This window comes from Pseudorca crassidens, chromosome 3, assembly GCF_039906515.1.
Source record: "Pseudorca crassidens isolate mPseCra1 chromosome 3, mPseCra1.hap1, whole genome shotgun sequence".
Taxonomy (NCBI): domain Eukaryota; kingdom Metazoa; phylum Chordata; class Mammalia; order Artiodactyla; family Delphinidae; genus Pseudorca; species Pseudorca crassidens.
The window spans coordinates 17,699,637-17,726,511 of NC_090298.1; the positions used below are offsets into that span (position 1 = coordinate 17,699,637).

At 37.6% G+C, this 26,875-nt stretch overlaps 1 protein-coding gene across 1 annotated transcript in view; it reads right to left on the reverse strand.

The window, feature by feature from the left end:
* The window catches only part of CDH18 (cadherin 18), a 1,032,515-nt gene extending 1,007,942 nt beyond the window's left edge, over positions 1-24,573 (reverse strand). The window contains exon 1 of the mRNA XM_067730423.1: positions 24,381-24,573. The gene's annotated coding sequence lies outside the window, so the exon portion shown is untranslated. The remainder of the gene's footprint in view (positions 1-24,380) is intronic.
* Positions 24,574-26,875: the final 2,302 nt, after the last annotated feature.

Genomic DNA, 26,875 nt, shown 5'->3' on the forward strand with positions numbered 1-26,875 from the left:
TCATGGACAAGGTAGAGCAGAACAACTAGGCAAGCCTAGTAATTGTAAAGTCATTGCCTCCCACAGGCTTGAAGATATGAGAAGAGGGATCCGTTACGGCAACCCTGTATGAGAGTTCTGGAGATAGAGCCACACTGAGAGGGGCAGTACCTTTTGTCAAGCGACACTTACAGCCCAAGGTACCTTACAAAAAAGAACAAGAGAAAAAATAATATCGAATTCCATCACTTCCCCCTCTCTGCTCTTCAAACTGGCCAAACCCAAATGGAGAGCAGAGCATAAGGGGCCTGTTGATGACATTCATCCTCACTGACATTTCATGGAAGAGAGAAGGGCAGAGTGTGTGGAGAAAATTCTCAATGAGTGAATGGACAACACCCAGAAGTTATAGAATCTAGTAGGCAGGTGATCACAGTGCTTGGATGTGCCTCTTCTGATAGCAGTGAATAATTCCACTTGTGCTTAATTCTGTTCTGTTGAGGTCCTTGAAAGCAACACACAGCAAGAAATTCCTATTATGAGATACTAAGAATGAGATGGAATTAGCCAGGCAAAGAGAGTAGTCTCATATCCTAGACTCGTATTTCTCACACTTTTGTACAATCATTCACAGACCCATTTTAGGAGGGAAAGAAAAATATAAAAACCCATAGGTTCTAAAATTGGCTTAAATTATTTAAATATAACTTGACTATGTTCAACTATAAAGCTAAACATAAACATATGTGTAGCTTATCCATACACTGCAGTATAAAGTCTCAACAAAAGTTTCTTAATAACAACAATATAAAACAAAATTTAAATTAATAGTGATGTAATTGAAGAATGAAATTTTGTAGAAATAAAGCTGCTTATTATGGAATATAAAGCAAATATAAATAAAAGGAACTGTTGTAGAGAGTGTGCATATACAACCAAAGTTGAGTACTAGCTCAATTTTCTTTCCTCTTGAAACATTCAAGCCACTGGGGAGTCTTCATTCACAGTTAGTTATTTTATGCATGTTTGTTTTATCCCCTCACCTTACAATAATGCGTCTTTTACATATCAAGGTGATCTTCATTCCTGCTTTATCTAATCATGAAAATCAGAGGAGCTCATCCTATGGCCAGTACTGTGGAGAATACAAGGAAGTACGAACAATGTCTTAGTCAGTTAGGGCCACAGTAAGGAGGTACCATAGAACAAGTCTCTTGAAAACAGCAGAAATTTGTTTCTCACAGTTCTGGAAGCTGGAAGTCTGAGATCAGGGCGCCGGCATGGTTGAGTTTGGGGAGAGCCTTCCTCTGGGTTGCAGAATACCAACTTCCCTTTGCATCATCACACCCCTCCCCTTGGAGAAAGAGAACCAGCTATCTCCCTGACCTTTTCTCATAAGGGCACTAATCTCATGCCTGAGAGCTTCATCCTCATGACCTAATTACCTCCCAAATGCCCCACCTCCTAATACCATCACATTGGGATTAGATTTCAACACATGAATTTTGCAAGGACACAAACATTCAGTCCACAACAAACAATTTACATGGTAGTTCTGGCACTTAGATTTTCTTGTTTCAGAATGTGCTCCTATTAGTCTTCTTTAGGCCATCATAAACATAAACACAAAAGTATATGTCTGTTCACAAGTATGTATCTGTCCTCAAATTAAGGAACTGTGCATTGCTCAAATTCTTATTGCAATCATGCAAATATTTTGTGGATTTCGGAAATTTGCCTTATGTTACACCAGTGTTTCTAAAACTTATAGTGAAACAAATTCCTTGGAGAGCTTCCTAAAAATGTGATATCTCAATCCAATTCTAAATATTGATTGGCTCGGGTAATATACTTTAACAGGCAACTCAGATGATTTTGATGGAGATGATTCACTGCTGAGATTTTAGAAAACATTGATTTAAAGGTTCCATTAGAGTCTGTTAAAAATGTCTCAAATTCTTATTTAAAATATTGGGAAAGCAGTGATTAAGTGAATTTGATTAGGATTTATTTATGGTTAGAATTTTTTACACTAGATTAACACATTAACACAGAATCTTATTGTGTAGTATTTCTTAAAAAATGTCTTTATTAAAAAATACCAGGTTGCATGCACACCAGATGGAATAACTTTCAAGATGCCTCCTGCCACCTGCTGGGACTTTGAACTTATTGTCCTTTCTGACCTGCAGCTTCTTCCTCTTACTGTCAGGTTTTCAATTCTTAAACTTTTAGTCATCCTTTGGTCCCAGCTCAAAAAAAAAAAAAAAAAAAGAAAAGAAATCACTTATCAGGGAAGCTTCCCGTTAGGAAAACTCCCCTGAAAAATCCTCTTTTAGCAGCATGGACCTTCCCTCTTAAGTACTTGTTCACATCTATTTATTAACACTTTACGATGGACTCCAAATATCCTAGTTCTCTTCCCAGAGACCCAGGAGGATCTCCCCTGTCAAGGTGAAGTTAAGTTTGGATGTGTGACATGGTTAATCAGTGAAAGGTGAGTGGAAGTGACAGGTATCACTATTACATAGAAGCTTTAAGAGCCAATATGCAACTCTCTCGGCTCTCTCTTTCCCAACATGCTCAGGTGGCACCTGCTACTTCAGTATAAATTCCACAGTCAGAACTATATGGAGCAGCCCTTGTTGACAAATTACAATATGTGACATGAGTGAGAAATAAACTTTTCATCTTAAGTCCCTAATATTTAGTTTATTAGAGGAAAAAAAAAAAAAAACCTGTCTGACATGTCACTGGTGTCATTTTATATTTATGTGACTGATTATCTACCTACCACATCTAGTTATGATCCCAGGGATAGTTTTAATTTCCACTGAACATGATTTTTAAAATTTTTATTTTATATTGGAGTATAGTTGAGTAACAATGTTGTGTTAGTTTCAGGTGTACAGCAAAGTGATTCAGTTATACATATATATGTATCTATTATTTTTCAAATTATTTTCCCATTTAGGTTATTGCAAAATATTGGGCAGTTACCTGTGCTATACAGTAGGTCTTTGTGGGTTATCTATTTTAAACATAGCAGTGTCTACGTGCATATGATATTTTTGATACCTAGTAAATACCTAGTATATAGCAAGCACTTGTGTTGGACAGAATAAGGGTCTCCTAAAGATGTCCAGGTCTGAATGCCTGGAATCTATGAATATGTTACCTTGAGTGACAAAAGGTAATTTGCAGATATAATGAAGGTTAAAAATATTAAAAGAAGGAGTTTACACAATTATCACGGTGGGCTTAATTTAAATCCGCGAGCTCTTAAAAGTTCAAGAGGAAGACAGAAGGGTGAGAGATGTGACAACAAAAGAAGGAGGAGGAGAGATTCACGGTTGTAAAGACCAGACCAGCCACTGGCTGGCTTTGAAAATGGAGGCAGGAGGCCCTGTGAGAAGGCACGTGGGCGGCCTATAAAAGACAGTAACTGCTGTCAGATGACAGACAGAAAAGAACCAGGGGTTCCAGTCCTATAGCCACAAGGAAGTGAATTCTGCCAGAAACCTGAATAATCAAGGAAACAGATTCTCCCCAGAGTCAACAGAAAGGAATGCATCCTGCTCTCACTTTCATTTTAATTTGGTGAGATGCATGTTAGTTTTATAAGATTATACATTTGTGCTGTTTTAAGACCCAAAGTTTCTGGTAATGTGTTATAGCAGCAATTGAAAATAATACATGTCTCAACACATTTGTGCTCAAAGAATAAATTATTGAGTGAAAGAAACATTAATAACAGATTTCAATCTCTCACATGAAAATTTAGCAAAGAGATAAAATATTATCTAAAATGTCATTATTTTTAATATGTTCCTGTTTTTCTTATTCCTTAAAGATAAATCTTTCATTGTCATTCATTTAAAAGATTTTGGTTAAAAGGTAGTTTGCTCAGGGATGATTTTTGGTGCTTAACCAGCTCCTGATTTTTAGAGGTGTCAAAATCCGCTAACTAGGTTTTTACTCCTTCAAAGGGAAGGTCTTAAGTGCCTCCTAGCCCCAAATCTTCTAGCTCTGCCAGGGAAAAAATTGGTCTAATTACTCCAAGTTAAGTTTGTAACTGCCTTTCTACATTTTATGCCACGAGCCCCTGTCCCATTTCCACCCACTGTTAATGAAAACAGAAAGAAAGAGACACTTGCCCTGCTTGCCTCACCAGCTTTAACACTGAGTGTTGCCTCTAACCTGCAGTGCCTCTGCTTTGACTATCACAGTAACAGACTCCTCATTGTTTCTTCAGAATGTTACTCCTTATACTGACTATGTTGTAATGGCCAAAGATGATATCTTCAACAAACTTCCAAACTTCTAATCATTTTAATTTACTAACTTTGCCAATTTTGTGTGTGTGTGTGTGGTACGCGGGCCTCTCACTGTTGTGACCTCTCCCGTCGCGGAGCACAGGCTCCCGACGCGCAGGCTCAGCGGCCATGGCTCACGGGCCCAGCGGCTCCACGGCATGTGGGATCTTCCCAGACCGGGGCACAAACCCGCGTCCCCTGCATCGGCAGGCGGACTCTCAACCACTGTGCCACCAGGGAAGCCCTGCCAATTTTTTTAAGGTGCAATATATGCATAAGTTTAAGAGTCAGTGGAGTTAAATGGGATTTCTTCAAGATATTGAGTTTTCAAGAGGAGCTATTATGTCATAATTCAAAGAGGAGTTATCCTAAGGAATGTACCTCAGAGACGAGAAAACAAATTCTTAAAAGGAAACAAGAATAGTTCTTTGAAGCTTTGGTGGGGAAGAATATTCATTGGAACTCCTACGTTAAAATATGAGAAAGACAAAAGAGGCTATTTCAGGAAATTGCTAGCATGTATGTTCATATTCCTGGCAGTAGTAGGCACAAAATAAAAACTGGTTATTATCATGAGAAATACTTTACGGGTTTTCTTTGCTTCACATATAATAAGAAATGTTTTATAGATAATATAAAAATAATATACACCTGAGTTTGGAAGTAAAAATCCAAAACAATGTCAGGCAAACAATCACATCAAGAGAATGGAGAGCAAAAGCAAGAGTAAAATAAAATAAGAATAAGAATTCTTATCACCATAGTTATATAAAAACATGGTAGAGGAGATATATATTAGCAGCAGCATATGTGAAGAAAACTCAGGTTTTCTCCATGTCAATAAATTCAATAATTTGCTTTGTAGCTACAAAAAAATTTGGTATACATCTTCATTAACAAAAGTGCTATATATAACTAGGGAGATGCTACGTCCTTTATCCTTCACTGATTAAATCAAATCTGAAGGACTGTATTCAGTTCTGATCACCATATTTTAATGGCACCATAGGGAAAAAGGTATAAAGGGTAGTGACTACAATGGTGAAGGTCTACGTGAAGATAGTTCAAAGGAATGAGGAAACAACATGAGAAAGCCCCAGAGAAGCTCTAAAGCTAAGAATGGGAATCACAGAGACACAGACTTTGGCTTGGTATAAATAATTTTATACCAATCAGACATGTTTATTTCAGTTTTCAGTAACTTGAGCTGCTCAATAAAAAGGAAGGATGGCTACTCGGTGGAAGATTTTACACATTTACAATTCAACATAGGCCAAGGAGAGGAAAAAATATAGATTGATAGATAGATACAGACATGTATATGTACAGATATATACAAAGAGAAATGGAAGTGCCTCCTAAGGAGAGTGTATCTTGTTTTATAGAAGACTTTTTGGCCTTCTGAAAGTGTTTATGGGTTAGCCTGTAGCTTGAGAGGAGCAGTAAGAAAGAGATGAATAGCTCCAGACTACAAAGTGAAAAGAATTTGGCGTTCTTTTGAATAAGTCAGGAAGTAAGGAAAGAGGTAGAGAAATTAGGGAGAGAGAGACAGAACAGCCTCAGGGCAAACGTGACCAGATGCTTCCTATAGCAAAGAGGCCAGAGTAAAATCTCTGTTGGTTTGGTAGTAGAAAACATTAGAGACAGGGGTGCCTGTGATTCCGTGCTTAGTTTGTAGCATTCCTGTGATGTAGCCATCCCTTCTCTCCTCTCAAGTTTGGATTAAACACTATTGTCCACACAAAGTGACATATGAGAATGTTTTTACATTTTTCTCTGTGGACACTGGGAAGGAGCTAGTTCTCAAAAAGAGATGAAGATTAGGTCCAGATTTATGCAATTCAGAAGAAAAAAACAGACTTGAAGACCAGAGAGATTTTTCATAAACTAAGAAGGCCTATATGTGGACCTGATGATTTTCCAGGATTTCACAGCACTCTCAGAGAAAGCTTTGGGTATTTCATTGCTTGAAATTGTGGAAAGTGGGCTGACTTGAAATAAATACAACTTTGATAGCTAACAGGAAATCCCAGTTGACAGCTGGTTTATACATAGTCCATCTGTTCTGCCTGTTACAGCCTTATTGGACCATATTAGCCCTAAACGATCCCTCTCCTCTCTGAACTCAATTCACTTGACATGCACCATGCAATAATTTGGGTTGCACTCTGCTGTTTGGAACACTCATTTAATTAAGGCTGTCCTGTTCGCACTTGCATGTGCTTGTATCATGTATCAGGAAATATTTATAAACTGCCAAAAGGCAGGGTCTGTTTTAGAAAATATTTTGACTTTACACACCACCTACCTCCTGCCTTGTTCAAGTAGGCACTGAACAAATACTTGTTGAGTTGACAGACCTCTGTATGAAGCTAGAAACGTTGTTTATGGGCAAAGTAGATTAATACCCACAAAGGACCCAAACACTTCACTTCTTGTCTCAGAAGTCACTCACAATTGTGCCTAAGTGAAAAATTATTTGGCAATGTATATTTTTTTAAAAGAATAAGATTGAGGGCTTCCCTGGTGGCGCAGTGGTTGAGAGTCCGCCTGCCGATGCAGGGGATACGGGTTCACGCCCCGGTCTGGGCAGATCCCACATGCCGTGGAACGGCTGGGCCCGTGAGCCATGGCCGCTGAGCCTGCGCATCAGGAGCCTGTGCTCCGCAAAGGGAGAGGCCACAACAGAGAGAGGCCTGCGTACCTCAAAAAAAAAAAAAATAGGATTGCATCAACATGTAGGATTTTCAGGCAGAAAAACTATGTAATTCTGAATATATTTTTCTCTATTCAAAGTTAAAATTAACTGGTAGATATCCATTCATCACAGTTTGCTAACACCTCCCTCCCCAGTGTTAATATGAAGATTAGTCAGATCATACATGTAAGCAGTTAGCATGTTGCCATATTCTCTGGACTCCAAATATGTTAATGGTTGTTATTCAATAATGTGTCATTCTTACAATTAAAACATATACATTACAAGTTATTATTCAATTCATACATCAATTTTGAAATATCCTGTGGAATATAATCTAGCAACCATTTAAAACAGTTCAAAAGTGTTGGACTTCCCTGGTGGCGCACTGGTTGAGAGTCCGCCTGCCGGTGCAGGGGACACAGGCTCGTGCCCCGGTCCGGGAAGATCCCACATGCCGCGGAGCGGCTGGGCCCGTGAGCCATGGCCACTGAGCCTGCGCATCCGGAGCCTGTGCTCTGCTACGGGACAGGCCACAGCAGTGAGAGGCCCGCGTACCGCAAAAAAAAAAGTGCTAAAATTTCAGAAATTACAAGTTAATTTTATGAAAACCAGTATCTAAATAAATGTCATGTCATTATTTGCTCATAATGTAGTGATTAGAAGCATAGACTTCAATTCTGAGAGATGTATATTCAAGTCTTTTTTTTTTTTTTTTTTTTTTTTTTTTTTTGCAGTACGCGGGCCTCTCACTGCTGTGGCCTCTCCCGTTGCGGAGCACAGGCTCAGCGGCCATGGCTCACGGGCCCAGCCGCTCCGCGGCATGTAGGATCTTCCCGGACTGGGTCACGAACCCGTGTCCCCTGCATCGGCAGGCGGACTCTCAACCACTGCGCCACCAGGGAAGCCCTATTCAAGTTTTTAATTGGACCACCTACAAGCTCTACAACCTCCAGAACATCATTTAACCTGTTTATTCACTAAGCTCCCATAAATGTGACTAAATACATCATCCACTTCATAGCTTCTTGTGAAGGTTAAATGACATAGTATGTGTAAAGCATGTAGCTAATAGCATTTAGTAGGCACTCAGAAAAGAGCAGTTGTTATGATTTTATTGATAGTAATTAATAATGACATTTTTATAATAATTATAAACGTATCAGGTTTTCTCAGTTTAATCTAATAGGAAAATATTGTATAGAAATGTGAAGGAAATTAAAGATAATACTGAATTTAAAATTAAATCTGATAATATAAAAAGTCAGAAACCACTAAATACTTCCAAGGTCAAGGTTTAAGGTTTTCTGCAGAGGTTGATATCTAACCAGTAACATCCCTAATAAAAGAGGAAAGCATTTAAAAGTTTGTTGCATGCTTTCCCCAGAGGTAGTAAAATTAATTAGGGAGATGTGCAGGCTGTTGATTAATTTGATTATAAGTTTCTACCTAAAGTGCAAAATTTCCCTGCTAGGTCTGTTGCCTAAAGGAGTTTTGGTTGATTCATCACCTCTTTCACTCAGAGGGTTGATCATTGTAAATGACTTTACTGACCCGTGGCTTAGTTCAGCATCATATGCTCCAGTGAACCAAGCAATAAACAGCTGCTAAGTACAGGTGAGAAGTCGTCACAGAAAATTCAAGGACTGAATCAGCGTTCTCTCTGTCATCAAGCTCCCGAGCTGTCACAGATTTTGAATTTCTTGTTTGACAGGCATGATTTTTAAAGGGACTTGCCCTAGAATACTATATTATCCTATGGACTTTCATGACTTTTACATAGGCATAGAGGACACTATTTTCAGCATTTTTTTCCCAAATTCCTGGATCCATAGCCGTAGTTATACTACATTTTTAATGGTTTATTAGGTATCAGTGGAAATCTCAAGTTAAATACAATCTGATAAAATAACACATAATATTGAAGAGCTGAAATAACATTTTAGAAATCATCTGATTAGACTTTAAACACTGCAAAAAGAAAGAAAACAAATATCTATTAAAAGAAAAGTCAAAGGGAATTCTATAGCTGAGAGATCCAGAGTAGAGATATCTCAGCTGCCACCAGCTCCTTCTTTTCAACAAGTATCCTCGACAGATTCCCCCAGTTAGAAACGGCCTGATCTTCAGGACAACTCTTTTAGTTAAAGCTGAGTTTTTAAAAATCTTAGACCCTTCCATTAGACTAAGTTTGGGATGGATTCAGTTATATTGTGGTCAAAAGTATACAGTGAATGTTTTTCAAGTAGGTGAATGAATTGAAAAGTAAATTCTAAAATTATATTCAGTATAAAGAGAATTGAAAAACAAGCCACAGCTTGGGAGAAAATGTTGACGAAAGACACATCTGATAAAGGATTGTTATCTAAACTATACAAAGAAGTGTTAAAAACTCAACACTTAGAAAACAACCTGATTAAAAAGTGGGCCAAAGACTCGAACAGACACCTCACCAAAGAAGATATACAGATGGAAAATAAGCATATGAAAAGATGGTCCACGTCATATGTCATTATGGAATTGCAAATTAAAACAAGATACCACTACACACCTATTAGAAAGGCCAAAATCCAGAACACTGAAAATACCAAATGCTGGAAAGGATCTGGAGCAACACAAACTCTCATCTGTTGATGGTGGCAAAGCAGAATGGGACAGCCACTTTGGAAGACAGTTTCGAGGGTTCTTAAAAAACTAAACTACTCTTACCATACAATCCAGCAAATGAGTTGGAAACGTATATTTACATATAAACCTGTACCGGGATGTTTATAGCAAATTTATTCATAATTATCAACACTTGGAAAACACAGAGGTCCTTCAGTAGGTGAATGGATAAATAAATTGTGATATATCCAGAAAATGGAATCATTCAGTGCAAAAAGAAATGGACTACCAAGCTTTGAAAAGATATGGAGGAATCTCCAATGCATACTGCTAAGTGACAGAAGCCAATATGAAAAGGTTAACTACTATATGATTCCAACTTTGTGACATTTTTGAAAATTACCTTTTCACTATGAAAATTACCTTTTCACTAATTACCTTTTCACTAATCACCTTTTCACTTTTTACTATGGAGACCATAAAAAGATTAGCGGTTGCCATGAATCGAGGGGTGGGAGGGGTGAATAGGTGGAGCAGAAAGGATTTAAATGGAAAGAATATATATGTATATATCGTAGTAAAAGACAATTCCCTTAATGTAAGTAATTCCAGGTTCACAGTTGAACAAGATTATACATATAACCCATTTAGTCATTCTTATACTGTAATATCTTAATTGTTAATCTTTTCAGTTATCAAAAAGTCTAAAACAAAATGACTTCCTGAATTTTATACTGGAAAATATGAATTCTATGATACTATGTTAACACTTATACCACAAGTCTCAAATCAAGTTGCCTCTTATACACACAAGGGGATGCAATGATTTTTACAACAATATGCGAAGGTTTTGTGATAAAAATTTAGGTGTTAGAAAATTAATAGAAGACATAGCCTTATAAAAACTATAATACAGGGCTTCCCTGGTAGCGCAGTGGTTGAGAGTCCACCTGCCGATGCAGGGGACACGGGTTCGTGCCCCGGTCCGGGAAGATCCCACATGCCGCGGAGTGGCTGGGCCCCTGAGCCATGGCCGCTGAGCCTGCGCGTCCGGAGCCTGTGTTCCGCAGCGGGAGAGGCCACAACAGTGAGAGGCCCGCGTACTGCAAAAAACAAATAACAACAAAAAAACCTATAATACAAAAGAAAATAGGTGACCTACTTTGAACATTCACCAATCCGAAGGGTAAAGGAATTTGGTGGGAAATGATTTTTCACTCATAAGAGTTAATAGTTGTAATAAGCTTTTGAAAGGAGAAAGAGGAATCAGTATCAAGAGTTTTAAAATTGCTTGGGGACAAGGAGCAAGCATATAGCTGTCATTTTTCAATAATTCCTGAGGAATCTTCCTAGGATGGGAGTGGGGGAATATGTGAGGAAACACTTTAGAGCAGCCTTATGTACCTCAGTTATTAAGGAAAATGTAAAACAGGGTTATTAATTAACATTTTAATAATATGAAATATAGAGAGGAATGGTTACCAAAGATTCAGTTAACTCAGAATACTTTGTACAAAAATATTCAAAGGCATACTAGTACCATCCAATAAAAATACTACAATTAGGTTTAAATCATAGAATAACTAATTTGGTTAGTACTTCTCATTCTTTAATATGTCTGTAAATCACCTGGGGATACTGTTAAAATGCAGATGCTAGTTCAGCTGACTCTAGTGTATTTCTGCCATTTCTAACAAGCTCCTAGTTAATGTCAGGTCTGCTGGTACATGGATCATACCTTGAGTAGAAAAAGTTTTTACCATAATCTACTAATTAACTTAGAATATTCTTTTTACAACACATGGAAAACATAACTCCAAAAGTGGCAAGAGATCTGAATTTACTGTGAGTTGATCATTAGCACAGGACCCTAGCATGAGAGCAAAAATGCATGTGACTCTACAACAACTAAACTATGTTTTTATTTTCCCAGTACCATCCAGTTGGAAAATAGGGGTCGGGATAGAATGGGGGAAAGCACAGTGGTATCAGCAGGGAGTGTTTCTCATGTTAAGTTTGTGACGCCATATATATGAAGGTATCCTTTCAACACGTTAACAGAGTCTAAAAGTTACAAGTTAAAATATTCTAGACACACTTTTCCTTGTTTGATCAGCATTTTGGAGCACTGTTTTAATCTTTAACAGAATAGCTATGTTCTTTTATAATTTTTGCGTGTATACATAGCCAGGTCTTGAATGTCTCTTTAATATTCCTCCATTTAATTATTGACAATAAGTTCAACTTTTAAAAAATAAATAAATAACACTGAAAAAGGAAACTATTTAAATGCCAGTGAATAGTTTTGTAATAAGTGTCCACTGGGTTTGACGATCTTTTGCTGCTGCAGTTCAGATACCCAGTCACAAGCTTAAATTGAACAGCTGTTTGTGACAGAGCTAAAGTGTGCTTAGCATGCATAAAACACTGATATGTTGAACAAGTCCTACTGCTTTAGGCGATTCATTTATTTATATTAGATCTAGTACAGTAGTGGTCCCAACAGAACTCCTTAAACTCCTGTTATTAGCCAAAACAAAATGCAACCTAACTCAGGTTGCAACTGGAAATGAAAAAGCTAGTAGAGAGGCCTATATCCAATATGTTTGCCCCATATTCTCCAATTGGAGAAAGAACCCAGAGCACATGTATTCTATTATTATTAACATTTAAGATAACAACTTATAATTTTGGGGCAAATTAGATCATATTATCCTGTGAACTGAAAATATTTAAAGGCTTCTCCACGCAGTTTATATCCCTTAATGTCATATATAATATACTTTCGTAATCGGTTTGCCTATTTGTCCAGGACCAATAGCCCCTGCATCCTCATAAAGACCCTACATCCCAACCAAGCTGGGCTACCTGCACTTTTCCCAACCCTCCATGGTCACTCTGAACATCCCCCCTTTTCCTCCAGTTCTTTCAGGCATTTTTATCACCATTTTAGAGACAACTGAAACATCAAGTTCTCTGGAACCCCTTTGCAGACTGAGTGAAAAAAAAGAAAAAGTAACTGATTTCTTCTTTATTGTCTCTCACATTTTGCAAAGCATCTTGCATTAGAAAAATTTTTGTTTAGCCATTATTACATGCTATTATGTTTGCCATTTTGAGAGGAGAAAATTCCCCCAAAATTTCACTTGCCTCTTCCCTACATAATATTGTCACTTTAAGGGTCAGAAATGTTGCCATCAGCATTTATTTTATTTTATTTGCAGTGCGCAGGCCTCTCACTGTTGTGGCCTCTCCCGTTGCGGAGCACAGGCTCCAGACGCGCAGGCTCAGCGGCCATGGCTCACGGGCCCAGCCGCTCCGCGGCATGTGCGATCTTCCCGGACCGGGGCACGAACCCGTGTCCCCTGCATCGGCAGGCGGACTCTCAACCACTGTGCCACCAGGGAAGCCCAGCAAATTATTTTCATATTAAGTATACTTTCAGAAATCAGGGAAATAATGACAGAGTGTGTTAACAGAACAGCTGAGCCCACTGTGATTCAAATGTAGTTCACAACTTCATATATCATCTGACCACCATAATCTCTTACTTCGGTAGATCACCATGTATTGGGGGTCACGAGAAACTAGCAACACTGCACAGCCAGAAAGTAACTTTCCAGGGATTGATATTTTCTACTCTTCTTTGTATGGTCACCCTAGTAAGTGGCCATAGGCTTTTTTTGAAGTAGGTATGGAGGGAAGTTTACAATATATACTTGATACAGTGTGGCTGGTCTTTACTCAAGGGAACCCACCATCCCTGTCAATCAAGCTGTTCCAGATACATGAAGTGGCCTTGTTTAGGGAACTGAGTGAGAGGCTAGGCTTCTCCACTGTACAAATTTAAGTCACATTTCTGGATACAGACATAAAATGTGTTGTTGTTATTGTATACATCCAATACTGTTTTAGGAACAGCAAGATCAACTGGCCAACAGCAAAGATCCCTGAAGGTAAAAATATCCTGATTAGTAATTTCTTCCTGCTATTTGTTATGTGCATCATCTCAGCCTTGGCAGTTATCTCCTTGGCCTCTATGACTCTGGATTCTCTCCATCTTATACACTCCTATCTGGGAACTCATCTCAGTGGTGACAGATGAAGAATCAATGGTGACCCCTCCCACCCTCATGTCTGAACTGCTGTGGCTAGTACCACAAAACTCTTTAAGTGGTACTTGAAATGTCTGGTATCCTCACCTCTTATTGATTTTTCTCACTGCCTTTATGAAGAGAGTATCCTCTAAGTCCTCTAGATGGGAGTGATGTGGAAGAAAGGAGGGAGCCAGCTTGCACATAATAAACCTGCTCTAACACTCCTGTCTCTCTAAGCTTTTGCAGTCTTTCTTTTATGTTATGACAATAAGGTATGGCATTTCAACTTCCTTGAATTTAGGTCACCAATCAACCTATCGAATAACTCTTAGTGCTACTTTCATATGTGCAATATCTATTAAGTATAGAATCCCTGTTAGGTACATTCATATCAATAAATCCAGCACAATCCACTGTTATATTTTGTCATTCTTTATTTTTCTTAGAATACAGTACCTGATGTAGTCCCTAGCTTTTTGCTGGTATCAATTAGCAAAATCTTGCAATTATTTTGAAGTGTAAGTTAGGTCCTCCTAGGTCAGATTTTTCTATGTATCCTTTGAGAGAACATGCTGAACTCTAGAAAGCTCTGACTCTAATTATGGGTCAGGAGATAATAAGGGGGAAGTTGAATCTTGAGGAAAGTAAACAACTTTTGCCTGGCAAGTCTATCAGGTGGATTATTGTGGGATCTTCAAGCGAGAGAAAGGCATTTTATTTCTTTGCTAAAGAGAGAGGCTTAGAGAAACTCAAGAGTTTCATGTTTATCAGCTTAATCCAAACCCACTCAGAAGGCTTTAGAAGCTTCCTGACTTTCTTGCATTATGAACTAATAATTTAAAGCCAGGAGCTTTTTTGCATGGTATGTTTGTTTTGTTTGTTTATCTGTAAGCTCTCAAGTACTAAAACAAGTATTCCATCTTATACTCTTGTAATCACCACCAAATAGTGAAGATCAGTTACGACTTGGCTTCTGGAACTTTGCTTCAGAAGGCCCTTCATCATAAGTAAAGATGTTTGGTTATTTGGTAAGTCACAGCATGCTATAGGTTTCTAGTATCCTATTTACCATTAGCAAATAGTTCAGTATCATGCCATGGCCAAGGACATGATCAAACCACATTCCTGGACCTAACATTGTTATCCTATTCCATTACTATTTTCAACTCTTCTGGTATCAACTTCTAGTATCAGCTCTTTATTTAGTCAGTGTTGATTCAGGAGAACAGAAATCATAATAGTTATGTTAACAGGAAGTTAATATGTTCCTTGGAAGACTGAAAATACAAGAAGAAAACAGTGAGTTAAGAAAGAGATAGTAAATGCTGGAAGCAGCTACCACTCTTAAGGCTGGGGGAACAAAGGAGAATTTCTTGGTTCTTTTTCTATGATCTTTCAGATTCAAATAAATGTTTTTTAAAAAGTGATATGGGGCTTCCCTGGTGGCACAGTGGTTGAGAGTCTGCCTGCCAATGCAAGGGACACGGGTTCAAGCCCCGGTCTGGGAGGATCCTACATGCCACGGAGCAACTAGGTCCGTGAGCCACAACTACTGAGCCTGCGCGTCTGGAGCCTGTGCTCCACAACGGGAGAGGCCGCCACAGTGAGAGGCCCGCGCACCGCGATGAAGAGTGGCCCCCGCTTGCCGCAACTGGAGAAAGCCCTCGCACAGAAACGAAGACCCAGCACAGCCAAAAATAAATAAATTTTTTTTTTTTAAAAAAGTGATATGAGCAAACCTTTAATTTACACTCTCTGTCTTGAAGTATTTTTCCCACCTTATTTTTAAAAAAGCAAAGGACTTTGAAATATTTTGTTTTCTCAAGGATAGCTATTTATTAAAGATATAAGAACCTAAAAGATGGAGAAGGGGCCCCCTGCGGCGAGTGGAAGGGGTCTGCCTGCCTGGTTCCTGGTCCCCCACTGAGCGGGTCACAGTGAAACCAGGTCTGTGGGAACTGGGAGCAGCAGGAAACAGGAAGCAAATGCTGGTTGAGTCAACCTGCCATACTGAGGTGAAGAGCAGTGCGAGGCGAAGCGGACAAAGGCAGCGAACAGAAAGGGAAGGAAGAGATTTTCTTGCCTTTTCCTGCCTTCCAACTCCCTCTAGTACTTCCTTAGTGAACCTGATGGGAAGCAAAGCTGGAAAAGAAAAAATGTTGTTTCAACAGCCTCTACCTCCACATTGGAGGATGGGGCGGGGTGGGGGGGGGGTCACATCTGAAGCTATAAGAACAATAGTTTCATTACTGACATGATTTTATTCCTTGTCTTCCACATGGGGAATGCCTAATATATTCTTTATTCATCTTTATAGCCACTCGACTAGTTAAGAATAAATTTTCATGCCTATTAGCATCCCAACAATGTTTCTTGAATGACTGAATGAATGATAGTAAGAAGGCATTTTAAATCCATTTTCAAGCACGGTAGATTCAGAAGCATTTAATGTATATCAATCCTGCTGTTGTTTTTATGCCTGTGATTATGGTAGTCAGTCTTCTAAGCTTTCTACCCATATGATTTTTATTGAACCCTTGGATCATCTCTATAAGGTTAATAGCATTATCTTCCTTCTTATAAAGCGGATGAAACTCAGGCTTACAGATATTCAAAACAAAACAAAAATGCCACGGAAAAACATTTCTCAAGTCTGTAGAGTAAGAGAGGCAATAATATAAACATAGTGTTTTTAAAATGTGCTTCAGAGATGGAAAGACCTGAATTTGAAATTCAGCTCGTTTCTCTCTTTCCTTCTATCAGATGAATTTCAAAATTGGCCTTCAGAAATTTGTTCTAAAAAAAACCCTCTAGTGTCCTTTCTTGGTGGTGATTTTGTTGTTCGGTCAAAGTGTTCTGTCCTCAGTAGATTTAAGGAACAGTTTATCAAGGGGTATTCTTGGCAAAGAATTGGTGAGTTCTCCAGTTCCAAACCAAGAAGTTAGAAAGTTATATTGATTTATGACAGAAGCATTCGATGACTAGATGGTAGAAATGATACCCTGAGTACCTCTACCAGCCAACAACTAAACGTTATGAAAAGGAACATTAAAATCACATATAAATTATTAAATGAATGTCAGAAAAGCACATTTCAGAATATAAGTTAATTTACAAGAAGTAAATATGCCAAGACACATATCCACACACACAGAAGACAATGGCATTTTAAATACTTTTTCCTATCTGTTCTTTTGCCGGACCTGTAAACATCTTCAGAGACCAGCATTTTTTTATGTTTGATAGACCTTGATCTGTGCACTGTTTCAAGAGACCTTCCAAAATTTTATTAGCATGTTAACAAACTAGTTCAATTGCTTGGCTCTCCTTTCAATATATTTTAAATTAAAATCAGTGCCCCAAAAGAGAGCATAAACAAATCTCTACCTTGTACTCTCTGCCTTAGATTGCTTTCTTTTAGCAAATAGCTGAAATTTTGTTTTCTGGTATCCGATAATACACATTGTATAATGACCCTATATTCATCCATAGAAGTTTTTATCTGTACGAGACATATACACAGTTGCATAGCTACCATAATACAACTGCATGTTGTTCCAATAGGTAGACAGAAAAGCAGGAGCAAGGCAGCTAAGTGGTGTGAGTACAAGTTTTATAGGTACCTACTTTCATATAAGGATTAGCAGACGAGACCTTTCCACCAACTGGAATGCCCTTCTTTTTTTTAAATCAAAAGAAAAAGGGGAAAAAAGGCAAGGGTATTGGAGACATGACAAAATTTTCAAAAATCATTTACAAAGTTTATACTAATAAGAATGTTTTGATATATTCCTTCAACAAATAGGCATTAATAAGTAGTATGAACATTGCACTTTAAGGACTGCAAAAAATAAATACAAAGGATTATCTTTCTTTTTCTTAATCATATAGTTTGCATAGAAGGATGTAATAAAGATACAATCAATGTATCTTTCCCGAACCAGGGCATGAACCCGTGTCCCCTGCATCAGCAGGCGGACTCTCAACCACTGCGCCACCAGGGAAGCCCAATGTATCTTTCTTAACAATGTATCTAGTTAACAATGCAAGGCCTTATGTGATTAATAGTAGAGAAATTCTTAATAAGGATTTATAGAAAGTTTGGTAATATTTGAATTAGTAGAGAATGTAAGGAAAGCAAATCAAATCAGGAAGACTATCCTAAGCAAAAGTTGAAAGCTGAGAGAAAGTACTTTGGGGAAAGGGAAAATATAGCTGAGCTTGAGCTCAGAGTGATGACCAATGATATCAGAAACTGGTCAGGGCCAGATTATGAAAAACGTCAATCTGCCTGAGGATTTTCTTTTTTCTCTCATAAATAATATGAAGCCAGACATTTCTACCCACAGTAGAAATATGGCTAGAAGTAACAATATGGAAAGGCAAAGAAACAAGAAGCTTGACAAAAGGAAATCAGATTGGATGCTGTTATAGTTGTTAGGTTTTTGACATACAACAAAGTCTAAGTGATAATAGCTACTAAACTTTATGGGTTTTTATGTCCCTTGATTCAATCACAGTGCTTGAAAAATAGAAAATTATTATCTGATTACTGACAAATGCAGGATTGAATTATTTGATTGCTCTAATTTATACACTCATTCCACCAGAGCCCTAAATTGTGAAGAATGAATGTGAGTTACAAATAATGGATGACCCCCTCCTCACCAAACACACACCCTGTCCAATTGATTACGGACATGTTTCCTGAAGATCCATGATGTCCCTTGGACTTATTCTCAACATGGCACAGCAGATTATTACCAATCAAAAGTATATGTAGAAAACAACAATGAGATATAGTATATACCTATAAGAATGACTGAAATCCAAACTACTGACAACACCAAATTCTAGGGAGGATGTGGAGCAACAGGAACTTTCATTCATTGCTGATGGGAAGGCAAATGATACAGTCATTTTGGAAGATAGTTTGACAGCTTCTTTTAAAACTAAACACACTCTTATTATATGAATAAGAAATCACATACGTTGTTTTTACCCAGTTAATTGAAAAGTTACATCCACACAAGAAAGCTTTCCCTGAATGTTTATGGCAACTTTAATCAGAATTTCCAAAACTTGGAAGCAACCAAGATGTCCCTCAGTAGATAAATGGATTAAAAAAAAAATCTGTGATTGATCTATTAAATGGAATATTGTTCAGCAATAAAAAGAAATGAGGTCAAGTTTCCAAAAGACATAAACAAACTTAAAATGCATATTGCTAAGTGAAACAAGACAATCTGAAAAGACTGCACACTGTATGATTCCAACTATATGACATTCTCGTAAAGACAAAACTATGCAGACAGTAAAAAGATCAGAGGTTCAGAGGGAGGGAGGGAGGGAGACATAAATAGGTGGAGCACACGGAAACTTTAGGGCAGTGGAACTTTTGTTCATGTAACTCTCTGGTGGATATATGCATTATGCATTTGTCGTAACCCATAGAATGTACATACAAAGACTGAACTCTAATGTAAACTATGGACTTTAGTCAATAATATCCTATCATTTGTCATAACAAATGTATCTTGAAAATGTCAGATATTAATAACAGGAGAACTAGCCAGGTTGGGGGAGGAAACTAGTAGGGTAGCAGGGAGATGGAAGTGAGGGAGTATATGGGAAGTCTATGTCATTTCGTCTTATTTTTCAGTAAGTGCAAACTAATCTAAAAATTTAACTATTTATTTAAAAAATGCATATCTTATAGATGTTTGAAACCCATTTGCCATGTCTGCCCTAAAATGCTACTCGTTATATGCTATGTTTCGCTACTGCATCTTCTCCCACTTTCTTTTTCTGCCAATCACAGGTTAGAATGAATTACTTAATATAAGTGGTATTTGTATGTCCTTTAGACAAGTAATAAAGCTCCCTCTTATTTCTACCTAAACCTATAATACATTATCTTCCATTATTCTCAGTAACCCTGTGGCAAAATCTTCTTATTTACAATTTAGGGTAATTGGAATTTGGTAAACAACAAGATTTAAGGATTCAGTTACCTGATTCAAGACACAGTTCTAATGGACGTGAAACAACGCCCATTAGAAGAGAAACAACATGGATCAATCTAAGGCTATACCTAAGCAAATTCTAATATAACATAGCTAGAGGTAATCATATTGGCCATTTATGTGTGTGTACCAGTGGGGCCGGGGGTGGGGGTGGGATTTGAATACGGTGCAGAAAACTTATGAAAGTGGAAAATGGAAGCTATAGAACACAAATCATGTCACATAGTAAAGGTGATTATATTTTTATGTTATTCAAACTCTGTAAAAACTATACCCATATATCCACACAGATATTTTCACCCAATCATATACACACACAGCAATTCAGTTCATTGGTAATAGCAACAAAACAAGTATAAACAGATGCATGCTTTCTAATTATTTATGTTATCTATCTCAATCCATTACATTAAACTCAATAGGAATAAGCTATCTTGCTTCCTTTGAAAGTCTAATATTAGGCCACCATATTAGTAGTTATCCATACCAGGTACTGATTTTTCTACTCTTCACACCTCTATGGAGATCTGTCCTCATATCATGTGAGGTATAGAAAGTTACATTTCAGTGGTATTTTTACCTCTTTACCATTAAATAAAAAACATGAATATTTAACTTGCATAGTTATATTTATCTCTTAGTTCTGGGTAAAATTTTGCAATATAAAAAAAAATCAAGTACAGTCACTGCATTTTCATTTCTTTGTCTTATTTCAAATTTAGCTCTTTTCTCTGTCTCCAACATTGTCCTACTTTAACATAAAAGACAACCTATTTTTAGAAGAAAAAATTTTAATTTCTTAAAATCGTTTTCATACTGATTACATTGAATGGTAGCAGTAGGATTCCCACTCAAGCTTTATTACTCAATAATTCACATAAACAAAATATAATTTTGTGAGAAAGAACTGCATTAGACCATATACCAGCCTATTCCAGATATACTTGGAATGGTTACCACACAACTATGTATACTATACTAGTCACATTCAAAATTCACTCCTTTCAAGGTATGTATATTTTCAGATAAAGAATAAAACGCTGACATGTTTACTTTCAAAACACCAGTAAAGGAAATGACTGTACCACTTCCATCTTCCCATTTTATTTAAGCAACTATTCTTCTACCCTAATAAGTCAATGAATGTTCAATAAAGGATTGGAATTCCATTATTCATTGCCCAGAATCCCTCCCCTTCCCTCACTTCCCAAAATAAATCTCTCTCAGAAAGTGTATGTCACTTCTTTCTCATTCCCTGGAGTTGCCATCATATGATGAAAAGCCCAGACCTACTAAATAGATTACTTTTGCACAGAGATATCATTAAGTGTTGACTAATCCCCCAAATAAGAAATGCAGTCAGGGGACATCTTTAGCTGTTTTGGAGATGGAGGGGTGTGTTTCCATTTATCGAGAAAGTCTGCAGTGTAATTCAATATGCATGGCTTTTAGAAGTGATACAGGAAACACACTTACCCCCATAATCAGCCCTCGCATCACCCTCTGTGTATATGTATGAAAACTTCATACAGTGCGATGAAGAATTTGGGGGGGCATATTTAAAAATACAGTTCCTATATATATTTGGACACATATGTATGGATAGTGACACCATCCTATTATTTTCAATTCTTCCATGTCTATTTTTGCAGAGAACAAGTAATATTCTCTTAGATGCCTGCCGTTCTCTTCTCCTGAAAGCAAACTGCATGTAAGCCCAGAGTCACTCATTCTGTCTATGTGGTTCACAGATATTTGCAGACAATTGTAAAACAAGTGTCTTCCCTTTAGTTTTTTCCTTATGTGAACATTTCATATGCTAGCTGCATAACATATAATCTTTATATTTGCTTAAAATCTGTCACTTTAATATTTGAAGCCTCTGTTATTTTCAAAAATTAAACCTCATATACAAGAATATTTGAAAGAGAAAAAATGTAGAGAGCACAAGATAAATTCACTTTCCTGTGAAAATAAAGAATTCTTATTGATCTGAAATGTTTCTTTTGTGGGGAATAGGAGAAACCTACTTCAAGCAGCACTCAACATTTTAAAAACAGGGAAACACTTTAAGAAAGCAGTAGAACCTCTCACAGTGGTCTGCTGAGTATAACATAGGAAGAAAGAGCCCCCTAACGGTTCAGATATCTACAAAAACAAAATAGGTTGTACTTTCTCAGTTCTTGTTGGTTCACTATGGCTGGAAGACATCTGATACTATGGAAATGAATGGAAAGTTGAATAAAATGTCAAATGGAGCCCTCTCAAAATTGCATAGAATAGTGAAGGTTCCTAAGCTGAACTGACTAAGTAAACTGCTGGATTTCAGACTCAGACTGAAGTTTATATACATGACTGCTAGGACATGTGTCTTCCTCAGTCATGTTTGCTGAGAAGCACTGATCAGGAATGCAGGAGCCATATTAATTACATAGTTGGGAAGTGTGAAATAATTTTTTAAAAAATAACTTGCTTTTTTTTCCCAATCATAATACCATTTCTATTAAGAATATAGGGAATCCCTCACAGGAGTAACTACAGAATATGTAAGATAACAAAAAGAGAGAATCAAAGTGGTACTGAGGGTAAGCTAAGAAGAGTGCCTAAGTACAAGAGGTACATATATTAAGAAATTATTTAAAAAGTCTTTTTAAAGGAAAAATATGCCCATTCATGGGAAAAAATTAAGTATGGAGATTTACATCTGTCCATGCTAAAGTATTAACTGTCTCATAAAATCATACAATGCAATTAAGAATTAGTTTTCTTTATTGTGTATACCTCAACAGAACCCATAAATAACTGCTATAAGGAAAATGTACTGTATAAATAGCTCTGACACTAATATTGTTGCAACAAAAGTTACGGAATTTTAAATAATTTTGTGTATTAAATATAGAAATTACCAAATTCGCTAAAACTTAAGTATATCCTTTGTTGAAATCTCATATTATTTGCATAAACAATAAAATGGAAGGATTAAAACACTATTTTGGATAATTTGCACAAAAAGTTAGCATAATATAATATACAAAGCAATAATTAAACAAGATTAAAACTGATTTAAGACAAAGGCTGTATGTGGATTCGATACAATAGTGCTAATATATACATAAATGTACGGTCTACAGTGCCTGCCACTTTCCTCAGTCCATAGTTTGGCATTAGTTTCTCAAACATAATACCCAAAAAAAGGTGTATATTCTTTTCAGAGGACTCAACTCAAAGTTTAAAAATCCAGTATTCTCTAGTCCACATTTCTATTCCTTTTGTCGAACTGCAGTTTAAAAAATGTATAATAATGGTACAATCATTCCCTTCTGATATAGCTATTATACATAGAAATATCTAGGTAGCTATAATATTTAATTACAAAACATGAAAATATTATTTCACATTTGGAAGACAAAATAGATATCATGAAAAATTGTGCTCTTCAAATATGTAGTTATGTTTAAAATACAAGACAGGGTGAAACACATAAAAATACTGCCATTCAGAGTATGTAATATGCAGAACTTCAGTTACATTGGCTCCCAAGAGTGTTGGCCAACACATTCTCATTTGAAACACTGTATAACACATTGAAAAGTTTTGAGGACTCATCACAGATGGAAGCTTGGTTCCTATTAGAGGAGTAACTCAGGGAACTTCACTTGAAAGGACAATCAGAACAGCTCTTGGGATAAAATATCTCACACTTCATTGATCCAAAAGCAAATAAACTGCCATCAAAAAAATCTCACAAACCAATTTAATTCTAGAAAGGATGAAAAAAATCCTTTTTGTCTCATAGTACAATGCCATCTCTTTAGCAGTTGACATTTGTGACCTATAAACCTAAGGTTAACCAACTACATCAGTACTGCATTGTCCCAACCCATTATTCCTATTCAATCCTATCACTTTCCTTACAATCATGAAAAAAAATCCCCATTCCCAGCAGAAAATTTAATACGTGCAACGTTCCTATATATACTCCCAGGCACTTTACCAGCATACACCATCACTGACACTTAAATCATTGAGGGAACGGAGGGAACTGCAGCTCTAAGCACTAGCTAAACATCTCCAGGGTCATATTTCTTTGCTTAGCTCTGTACTTAAGACCAAACGCTAGTTATCAATAACTTAGCCATAATAAGATGGCAGTCTAATGTCACGTCATTTAAGACACATGATGTTTATGTTGAAGAGTTAAGACTGCAATCAAAAGACATTTGGGGAAAAAAAAAAATCACCACTGACAATCACTGAAAAGCACCTAGTAGCTTCTATGTCTGCATGAAATGTAATAGTAGACATTTAATTCAGTAATGGTCCTTTCAGGCTTTACTATTATTTTTCAAAGTTGTTTAACAGCTAAGAACCATATATGTGAACATATTTCAAGGTTGTCACCAGAAATGCTCTTTTTAGTGTGGACTCTGCTTATTTCTCTTCTTCATGCAGACTATCTGCTCATAACTTATAATCTCATGATCTTATAAAACCAACAAAAAATATGCATTAACACATTTCTAAATCCACGTGCCTGTGTATTGTATTAACTTTAATACATCACTGCAAACTCAGTTTTTAAAGCATGCAGAGTTCTGCTGTATTTTATCGTGTAGGACTAAAAAGACACCCAGATATAAAAATTTAATTTTCTTACCCGGAACAGGAAACTGTTTCTGTTCAATTCTGGAACAAAGCGGGGCTGGAAAGAGACTTGATTGGGGTTTTCTTTCCAAAATCCTCTTTAATGAAGCAGGAGTAGGTGAACAAATCCAAGGTGAAGTCTGTTACTCCTTGCTGGGGCTCGGAGCTGACATCCTCTTGTAAAAGAAAAGGCACCTCAGTAAATTGTTGACTGAGGGAGCTGTGGAGCCAGGCGAGGGGCACCAGCGGTCACACAGGGATGCGACGGAACGAGCCCTGCTGCCCTCCCCCACCCCGAACCCTGCGTTCCCCGCTCTCTCCTTCTCACCCTGACGCTCACTCAGCTCTGAGTCTCGGCTTTCTCGCTGCTGCTGTGTAATCAATCTAGCCTGTCTGAAGCTAATAGTCCTCTATTTAACCAGCCAATCAATAGGAAGGATTCCACTTTTAGTCCCAAGAGTCTTTTTCCAAGTGTGGCACAAACAGGAAGAGTTTTACCAGCAGTTGAGCCAAGTAGTTTTCATTATTTTATCTCCCGTTAGAGACAGGGCTAGAGAGCGCAGAGGCTCAGAGCAACCTTACGCTAATGGCAGATGTTTTGCATTTTAAAAAGGTACCTCTTCTTATCCAGCTGATACTAATTTATAATTACACACCTGCTATCCATCGTCACTTAGGAATTACTACAGAGTTGCATGTGTGATTTTAAAAAAAGCTTTCTAATTCAAATATATGAGGAAAAAATAGAGGAACAAAATTACACACACTGACAATTTTTTTTTCTGGAAATGACAGTGCCTTTAGGAGCCTATATGGCTTGAATCAATTCAAGAATACCTCATTATATTGATGGATGTTAAAAGTTCTTCATTTTATTCTAGGAAAATAATGATCTATAGTGTTTCTTTTTCTCAAAAGGAAAGAGAAGCAATGTTTGTAGATTTTATTGAACTAGAGCCTGCGTCAGACTTCAGTGTGTAAAATGTTTTTCAATTTTATAGCATAAATCTACAAAAGGATCCCTCTGAATGTATCAGAGCATTTCACACCTGATTCACCCCTGCAAGGTTAAGAAGATTTTCTTCTTAAAGTGACACATTCACTGCTCATCTGCCGTAACTGACCGTAATAAAGAATCACAAAGTGAACCACTTAAAACTAGACTGACTTTTTATTCCCCAAATACTTCCAAGGGGGAAAAAAAAAACATATAACTAAAAAGAGCAGGGCTTCCCTGCTGGCGCAGTGGTTGAGAGTCCGCCTGCCGATGCAGGGGACACGGGTTCATGCCCCGGTGCGGGAGGATCCCCCGTCCGCGGAGCGGCTGGGCCCGTGAGCCATGGCCGCTGAGCCTGCGCGTCCGGAGCCTGTGCTCAGCAATGGGAGAGGCCACAGCAGTGAGAGGCCCGTATAAAGCAAAATAAATAAATAAATAAAAATAAAAAGCGCATTTGGGATCAGCTTAGTCTTGGTTCGAAAAGTTGCCCCAGCACACAGAAAGCAAGGAGAGACCTAAGAAAGAGTCAGCCACTCCGGTTGGGCAGGGGGCAGGTTTAATAAACAGGAGGGCTTAATACCAGGCTTCCCTTGGTGGCTGCAGAACCGGTAGGTCTCTGTACCCGCCCACGAGATTCTTAAGAATTTATATAGAGGCCCGAACTGGTTTCACGTAGACCATCCAGATGGTCTCAACAGTGCATTTCTCTCTCAACGCTGTGTTCTTGAAAATGGCTCCCGCTATGAAAATGGTGGGCAGAACATACATTCCCAGGACGGGAGCCGTGATGAGCCCTTCCCCACCCCCCAGCGGGGTCTAGCTCTCTCGGGTTCAACCAGCAGTCACGTCCTCTCGATGACCTCCTGCAACACTTAGCCAAACCCTAGAAATGCCGTCTCTTTCAATTTCTAATTAGGAGGTTGTTGCTTACCTCAATTTCACATTTCTTGGTCAACCAACCTTTTAGTTACTTTTTCTTGGTAATAATACATTACTGCTCTCATTAAAGTAAATTGTATAGGAATGGTTAACTACACCACAATTCTTAGCTGGAATTCAAATCCAGTCCCTAGTCCTTGTAGCTACAACTTTCAACATCCTATAATACAAATTAAAGTTTGGAATATGTGCTAAAGTATCTTGTAAATGAAGACCAAACAGGCCATAAGATATGTATGGTCATGGAGTTACACTCAGTTAAAGTTCAAATTTTAAAGTGTTGTAACATTTATTGGAGGCAAACTTCCTTGATTTAATTGACTCAGTTCAGCAAATATTTATTGAGCAGCTCTTTGTATTAGGCCTTGTACTCTCAGTAATAGAAAAGTAATTACGTAAAGGAGAGAACAAGCTTCTTTGTATTCTTGGTGTTTTCAGTGCACTTAGTAGGAGTAGTCAATCTTCTAGGAGTTAACAAGCTGGCGGGTAGATAAGGAATCCTCAGGTAAATGAAATACAAGGGAGAGCAATTCATGCCTTCTTTACTAGTAGTTCAGAGGGCAACAAGTACT